The following is a 7,323-nucleotide window of genomic DNA, read 5'->3' as shown; positions in this document are numbered from 1 at the left end:
TCTGACAATTATGTGTCTCGGGGTTGCTCTTCTCAGGGAGTGTCTTCGTGGTGTTCTCTGTATTTCCTGAATTTGAATGTTGGCCTACCTTACTAGTTGGGGAAGTTCTCCTGGATAATATCCTGAAGAGTGTTTTCCAACTTGGTTCCATTCTCCCCATCACTTTCAGGTAATCAATCAAACACAGATTTGGTCTTTTCACATAGTCCCATATTTCTTGGAGGCTTTGTTCGTTTCTTTTTACTCTGTTTTCTCTCACCTTGTCTTCTTGCTTTATTTCATTAATTTGATCTTCAGTCACTGATACCCTTTCTTCCACTTGATCAAATCGGCTATTCAAGCTTGTGCATGCGTCACAAAGTTCTCCTGCCATAGTTTTCAGCTCCATCAGGTCATTTAAGGTCTTCTTTACACTGTTCATTCTAGTTAGCCATTCATCTAATCTTTTGTCAACATTTTTAGCTTCCTTGCAATGGGTTCAAATATCCTCCTTTAGCTCAGAGAAGTTTGTTATTACCGACCTTCTGAAGCCCACTTCTGTCAACTCATCACAGTCCTTCTCCATCCAGCTTTGTTCCATTGCTGGCAAGGAACTGCAGTCCTTTGGAGGAGAAGAGATGCTCTGATTTTTAGAATTTTCAACTTTTCTGCTCTGGTTTCTTCCCATCTTTGTGGTTTTATCTACCTTTGGTCTTTGATGTTGGTGACCTACAGATGGGGTTTTGGTGTAAATGATTTTTTTGTTGATGTTGATGCTATTCCTTTCTGTTTGTTAGATTTCCTTCTAACAGGTCGCTCAGCTGCAGGTCTGTTGGAGTTTGCTGGAGTTCCACTCCAGACCCTGTTTACCTGGGTATCACCAGTGGAGGGTGCAGAACACTGAATATTGCAGAACAGCAAATATTGCTGCCTGATCCTTCCTCTGGAAACTTTGTCCCAGAGGGGCAGCCGCCTATATGAGGTGTCTGTCGGTCCCTACTGGGAGGTGTCTCCCAGTTAGGCTACATGGGGGTCAGGGACCCACTTGAGGAGGCAGTCTGCCCATTCTCAGTGCTCAAACACCATGCTGGGAGAACCACTGCTCTCTTCAGAGCTGTCAGACAGGGATGTTTAAGTCTGCAGAAGTTGTCTGCTGCCTTTTGTTCATCTATGCCTTGCCCACAGAGGTGGAGTCTAGAGGCAGTAGGCCTTGTTGAGCTGCGGTGGGCTCCACCCAATCTGTGCTTCCTGGCCACTTTGTTTACCTACTGAAGCCTCAGCAATGGCGGACGCCCTTCCCCCAGCCGGGCAGCCATCTCACAGATCAATCTCAGACTGCTGCGCTAGCAGTGAGCAAGGCTCCATGGGCGTGGCAGCTGCTGAGCCAGGCACAGGAGAGAATCACCTTGTCTGCTGGTTGCTAAGACCATTGGAAAAGCGCAGTAATTGGGCGGGATTGTCGCGATTTTCCAGTTACGGTCTGTCATAGCTTCCCTTGGCTAGGAAAGGGAAATCCCCCAACTCCTCACACTTCCCTGGTGAGGCGATGCCCTACCCTGCTTCAGCTCACCCTCCGTGGGCTGCACCCACTGTTCAACCAGTCCCAATGAGAAGAACCAGGTATCTCAGTTGGAAATGCAGAAATCACCCATCTTCTGCGTCGATCACACTGGGAGTTGCAGACCGGAGCTCTTCCTATTCGGCCATCTTGGAATGCCCCAATTATAGCTATTTTTAATTACTTACACATTTCCTGAGATCTTTATTTCTTTACATGGCTTAAAGTTACTCTCTAGTGTCTTTTTATTTCAACCTGCAGGACTCCTTTTAGCATTTTGCAGGGCAGGTCTAGTGGTAATGAACTTTCTCAGCTTTTGTTTTCTAGGAATGCCTTCATTTCTTTTTATGTTTTAAAGGGCAGTTTTACCAGATATAGGATTCTTGGTTGAAACTTTTTTTCTTTTGGCACTTTGAATATGTCAGCCCATTGTCTTCTGCCCTGTCTTAGTTAGCTTGGCCTGCCATATCAAAATACCATGAGTTGGATAGCTTAAAAAAAGTCATTTATTTCTGACTAGTCTGACATCAGAGTTTTAGCATGGTTGTGTTCTGGTGATGGACCTCTTCCTTGCCTGAAGATAGTTGCCTTCTTGGTCTTCACGTGTCAGAGAGAGATGGTCTCATTTATGTCTCTTCTTGTAAGGCCATTAATCCCATTCAATAGAGCTCCACCTTCATGATTTAATTACCTCCCAAAGAACCCACCTCCAAATTCCATCTTGGGGATTAGGACCTCAACACATGTGTTTTGGAAGGACACAAACATTCAGTCTATAGCATGGCTTTCAAAATTTATAATGAGAAATATGCCAATAATCTGATTGAGGAAAAGTTGTATGTGATGAGTCACTTCTGTTTTGTTGCTTTCAAAATTCTGCATCATTCAATAATTTGATAATAATATATCTCAGTGTAGGTCTCTTTGAAGTCATCCTACTTGGAGTTTTTTTGAGCTTCTTATATATTTATGTCTTTTGTTGAATTTAGGAAGTTTCTGGTCATTATTTCTTCAAACAGCCTCTCTATCCTTATCTCTTTCTCTTCTTCTTCTGGAATTCCCTCAATGTATAGATTGGTCTGTTTTATCTTGTCCCACAAGTTTCTTAGGCTCTGTTTACTTTTCTTCAATTTTTTTTTGTGTGTGTTCCTCAAACTTGATAATTTCCATTATCCTACCCTCAAGTTTGATGATTCTTTTACCTTCCTACTCAAATCTGCTTTTGAATTTCTGTAGTGAATTTTTCATTTCGGTTGTACTTTTCAGTTTGGGGATTTCTTTTTAGTTTCTCCTTATGTTTTCTGTCTCTTTATTGATAATCTAATTTGTTTATGTATTTTTTTCTTAACTTTCTTCTCATCTTCATTAAGTTCTTTGAGCATCATTACTACAGTTAAGGCAGTTGTTTTAAAACCTTTGTCTAGTAGATCTGCCATTAGGTCTTTTTTTAAGGAAAAGTTTCTGTTTGTTTATTTTATTTTCTCCTTGAATGGGTTATATTTTCCTTTTTCTTTGTATGCCTTGTGATTTTTATCATTGCAAACTGGAAATTTGTATCTAATAATGTAACTCTGGAGATCAAATTCTCTCCTTTCCCAGGATTTGATCTTTTATTTTGATTTGATTTTGTAAAATGTTTTGATTTATTAGTTGTTGTAAAAATTTGTCTCTGTGGTGAGAATCAGCCTGTGGTATGAAATGGAGATCTCAGGTTTTTTTCTGAGCCTGAACCTTCCCCTGAGCATGTGCAATGAATCTAGAGTTCCAAAAATGTTACATCAGGCAGATCATGCCAGTGTATTGTTGTACAGGTGAAGAGACACGTCTCTGGTGTTTCCTACTCCACCATCTTCTCTGTTATCTTATCTTTTTAACCTAATATTTATTGTCAACAGAAGAAGGGAAAGGATAATGTAAAGGAAATTTCACATGGCAGAGGTGGGTTAGTTGTTCTTAAAGATGCACTGTTTACCTAGCCATTGAATTCTTTTCTTCTTTATTCCATTCCTAACTTCTTCCTTTATTCATTTATTCAACCCATTTCTACTAGGCATCTATAACGTGAAATACAATGATAATGAGAACTCATAAAGATAAAAGAGCCTTCAAAATACTTACCAAAGTAGAAGGGGAATTATTGCAGGTCTGTGCACACATAACACCTACCCCACATATGTATATAATACAGTGTTCATATGTTTTAACTATATGAAATATATTTATCTCATAAGTATTACAATAATTGGAAAATAAGTTTTATGTGTGTTCAAAGCCAAAATAAGTTATTTCCAAATCAGGGCAAACTGATTATCTTCAGAAAAAAGGTAGATTTTAAATATTTGCATTGAGGCTTTTTTTTTAGATGGTAGGGTTTAAATATTAACAGATTGCAGTAAATATGGAATGCCAAGTCACAAGTAGAAAAGTTCAAGAGCTATATAAGAAACAGTAAATACTTCTTTTTGTTTATTTATTTATTATACTTTTAAGTTCTGGGATACATGTGCAGAACGTGCAGGTTTGTTACATAGGTATACACGTGCCATGGTGGTTTCCTGCACCCATCAACCTGTCATCTACATTAGGTATTTTTCCTAATGTTATCCCTCCCCTAGCCCCCCACCCCCTGACAGGCCCTGGTATGTGATGTTCCCCTCCCAGTGTCCATATGTTCCCATTGTTCAACTCCCACCTATGAGTGAGAATGTGCGGTGTTTGGTTTTCTGTTCTTGTGTTAGTTTCCTGAGAATGATGGTTTCTAGTTTCATTCATGTCCCTGCAAAGGACATGAACTCATCCTTTTTTATGGCTGCATAGTATTCCATGGTGTATATATGCCACATTTTCCTTTTCCAGTCTATCACTGATGGGCATTTGGGTTGGTTCCAAGTCTTTGCTATTGTCAACAGTGCCGCAATAAACATACGTGTGCATGTGTCTTTATAGTAGAATGATTTATAATCCTTTGGGTATATCCCCAGTGATGGGATTGCTGGGTAAAATGGTATTTCTGGTTCTAGATCCTTGAGGAATCACCAGACTGTCTTCCACAATGGTTGAACTAATTTACACTCCCACCAACAGTGTAAAAGCGTTCCTATTTCTCCACATCATCTCCAGCATCAAAACAGTAAATAAATCAATTTGACCAAATCACAGATTGTTTGAGAAATATTTTACAAATAGAATATTCCATTGGTTGGTTCTATTACTTTCTCCAAGCATATTATTGAACTCAAATATCCAGAGACTCTATGAAATGCTATAACATACACCTGGTATTCTAGTAGGAAATGTCTCTAGCTCTTCCCTTTCTTCCTGGTTCAAAACTCCTCCAAATTCAATTCTTTATCTTAATTTCCTCAGTATTTGGCTTCTTATCATGGGCTTCCCATCTATTACATATTTATTCTGTTAGGATTTGGTGATGCAGGTCTAAACTCTACCTTGCATTGTATCCAGCTATCCCATGAAATAATGCTACCAGTAAGCTTTATTTTACTCACCAGTAAGATTTATCACCAAATCTTCCTAGAACTTTGTTTTCCTTTTCTTCAGTCTCCTACCCATTTGAATAAAGAGAAACTCGAATTTGTGCCATAGGAGCTGTGCATACAGGATGAACTGGCACAGCTGCTGAACCTATCAGCCAAACCCAAGACCTCTGATGGCAAATCACCCACATCACCCACCTCTCCCCATATGCCAGCTCTGAGAATAAACAGTGGGGCAGGCCCCTTCAAAGCTTGTGTTGCAGCAGCGTTTGGTAGTCCTTCAGCCAGAGTTAGCACAATAGTTTACTTAAATGACCATGATGCTGTCACCAAGGCAATCCAAGAAGCTCGGCAAATGAAGGAGCAACTTCGACGGGAAAAACAGGTGCTTTATGGGAAGGTGGCTGTTGTGAATAGCCTGGGTCTCTATAACTGCTGGACAGAAAAGGATAAAACAACAGTGGAGGGTCTGACTCAGAAACTGGCTGTTAAACAGAATGAAGAAGGATAATTTAGCCATGTGATGATGGATTTCGATCTGAGTGGAGATTCTGATGGAAGTGCTGGAGTCTCAGAGTCAAGAATTTATAGGGAATCCAAGGGGCGTGGTAGCAATGAACCCCTCATAAAGCGTCCAATGAATGCCTTCATGATATGGGCTAAAGATGAGCAGAGAAAGATCCTTCAAGTCTTTCCTGACATGCATGACTCCAACATCAGCAAGATATTGGGATCTCACTGGAAAGCTATGACAAACCTAGAAAACAGCCATATATGAGGAGCAAGCCCATCTTGGCAAGCAGCACCTGGAGAAGTACCCTGACTATGAGTACAAGCCTAGACCAAAGTGCACCTGCCTCACGGATGACAAAAAGCTGCACATTGGTGAATACGAGGCAATCATGCACAACAGGCGGCAGGAGATGCGGCAGTACTTCAATGTTGGGCAACAAGCACAGATCCCAATTGCTACTGCTGGTGTTGTGTACCATGGAGCCATCACCATGGCTGGAATGCCCTCCCCTCACCTGCCCTCAGAGCACTCAAGTTTGTCCAGCAGCCCAGAGCCTGGGATGCCTGTTATCCAGAGCACTTTTATGAAAGGAGAGGAACCACATATCAAAGAAGAGATAGAGGCCGAGGACATCAATGGAGAAATTTATGATGAGTATGACAAGGAAGATGATGATCCAGATGTAGATATGGGAGTGACAAAGAAAACCATATTGCAGGAAAAGCCAACTGATAAGGTTCAAAAGATTGTTGTGACCTTAGGACTTAAAGAAGCCCTAACTCGTTCATCCTTACCAGTGGTAACTTTCTCATACACTGACTGTTACTTTAACTGTTAGTCTTAAATAGTTGGGACATCAGCTGACTAATAGACCTCAGCCTCAAAAGGCTTGGAAAGACAAAAAAAAATATGACAAGCAAACAACAATATCAACAACAAGAGATTGAAATAAGCTATGGGTAAAATAATGCTGGTAATTCAGCTGCTACATCCAAGCACTGAAGTCTTACCCTCAACTTTTTTTTTTTTAATGAACTTTACAGCTGTTTCTTCTAAAAAAAAAAAAAAAAAAAAAAAAGAGGGAAACTCATCAAAAAATTTATGTGGGGCTAAATTTGAAGGTCAAATCAAAGGTGACTTTATAGTTTAGATTTTATCCAGCATGACTGGGCAAACTATATTAACAATGAAAGCAAAATGGCACAGCATAGGAGTAAAAGATTTGCAAAGCAATTTTGAGATGAGTTAAGAGCATAATAGATTTGAGAAACAGGTTAAAGAATGAGTCGTGATAATGCCTTACATTCAGCCAGATTTTAGTAAACAAATGGATAAATGGTAGGCAATCCCAGGCTAAAACAGTTTTGTGAGATTTCCATGTTTTAAAATTTATTAACGAACTAGGGAGCATAATGTATTTGTTTCTTGAAAAGTGTTTTCCATGTCCCCATCTTATGGCTAGTACCTCCCATCTCATGCCTAGTACCTGTTTGTATGAGGCAATAGAAATTTTGTGTTGTATTATGGCTGTACTTTCCAACACTCTCTAGTATTATTCACACTGGGAAGGGATATCCTAAATTGAGGTTCTACAAAACAGTTTGATGACAGGGCATGAATTAAGTTTGATTTTATATCTCAGAGATATGCTGCTTTCAGACTAGATAGGTAGTTTATGATACGAAAGAGCTTCCCCAAAAATGGTCAATTTAGTATCAACCAGTCTGTCTCTATGTCTCATTGATAGCCTCAATTTTATTTGTTTAAGGAAATAGAAG

General features: G+C 39.8%; 1 pseudogene; it reads left to right on the top strand.

Moving 5' to 3' along the window:
* Positions 1-5,181: 5,181 nt before the first annotated feature.
* LOC472810 (transcription factor SOX-5-like) lies at positions 5,182-6,449 on the top strand (annotated as a pseudogene).
* Positions 6,450-7,323: the final 874 nt, after the last annotated feature.

The sequence above is a fragment of the Pan troglodytes genome, chromosome 7 (genome assembly GCF_028858775.2).
Source record: "Pan troglodytes isolate AG18354 chromosome 7, NHGRI_mPanTro3-v2.0_pri, whole genome shotgun sequence".
Lineage (NCBI taxonomy): Eukaryota > Metazoa > Chordata > Mammalia > Primates > Hominidae > Pan > Pan troglodytes.
Note: the sequence above shows the minus strand (reverse complement) of the source record. Positions and strands in the feature narration are given on the sequence as shown.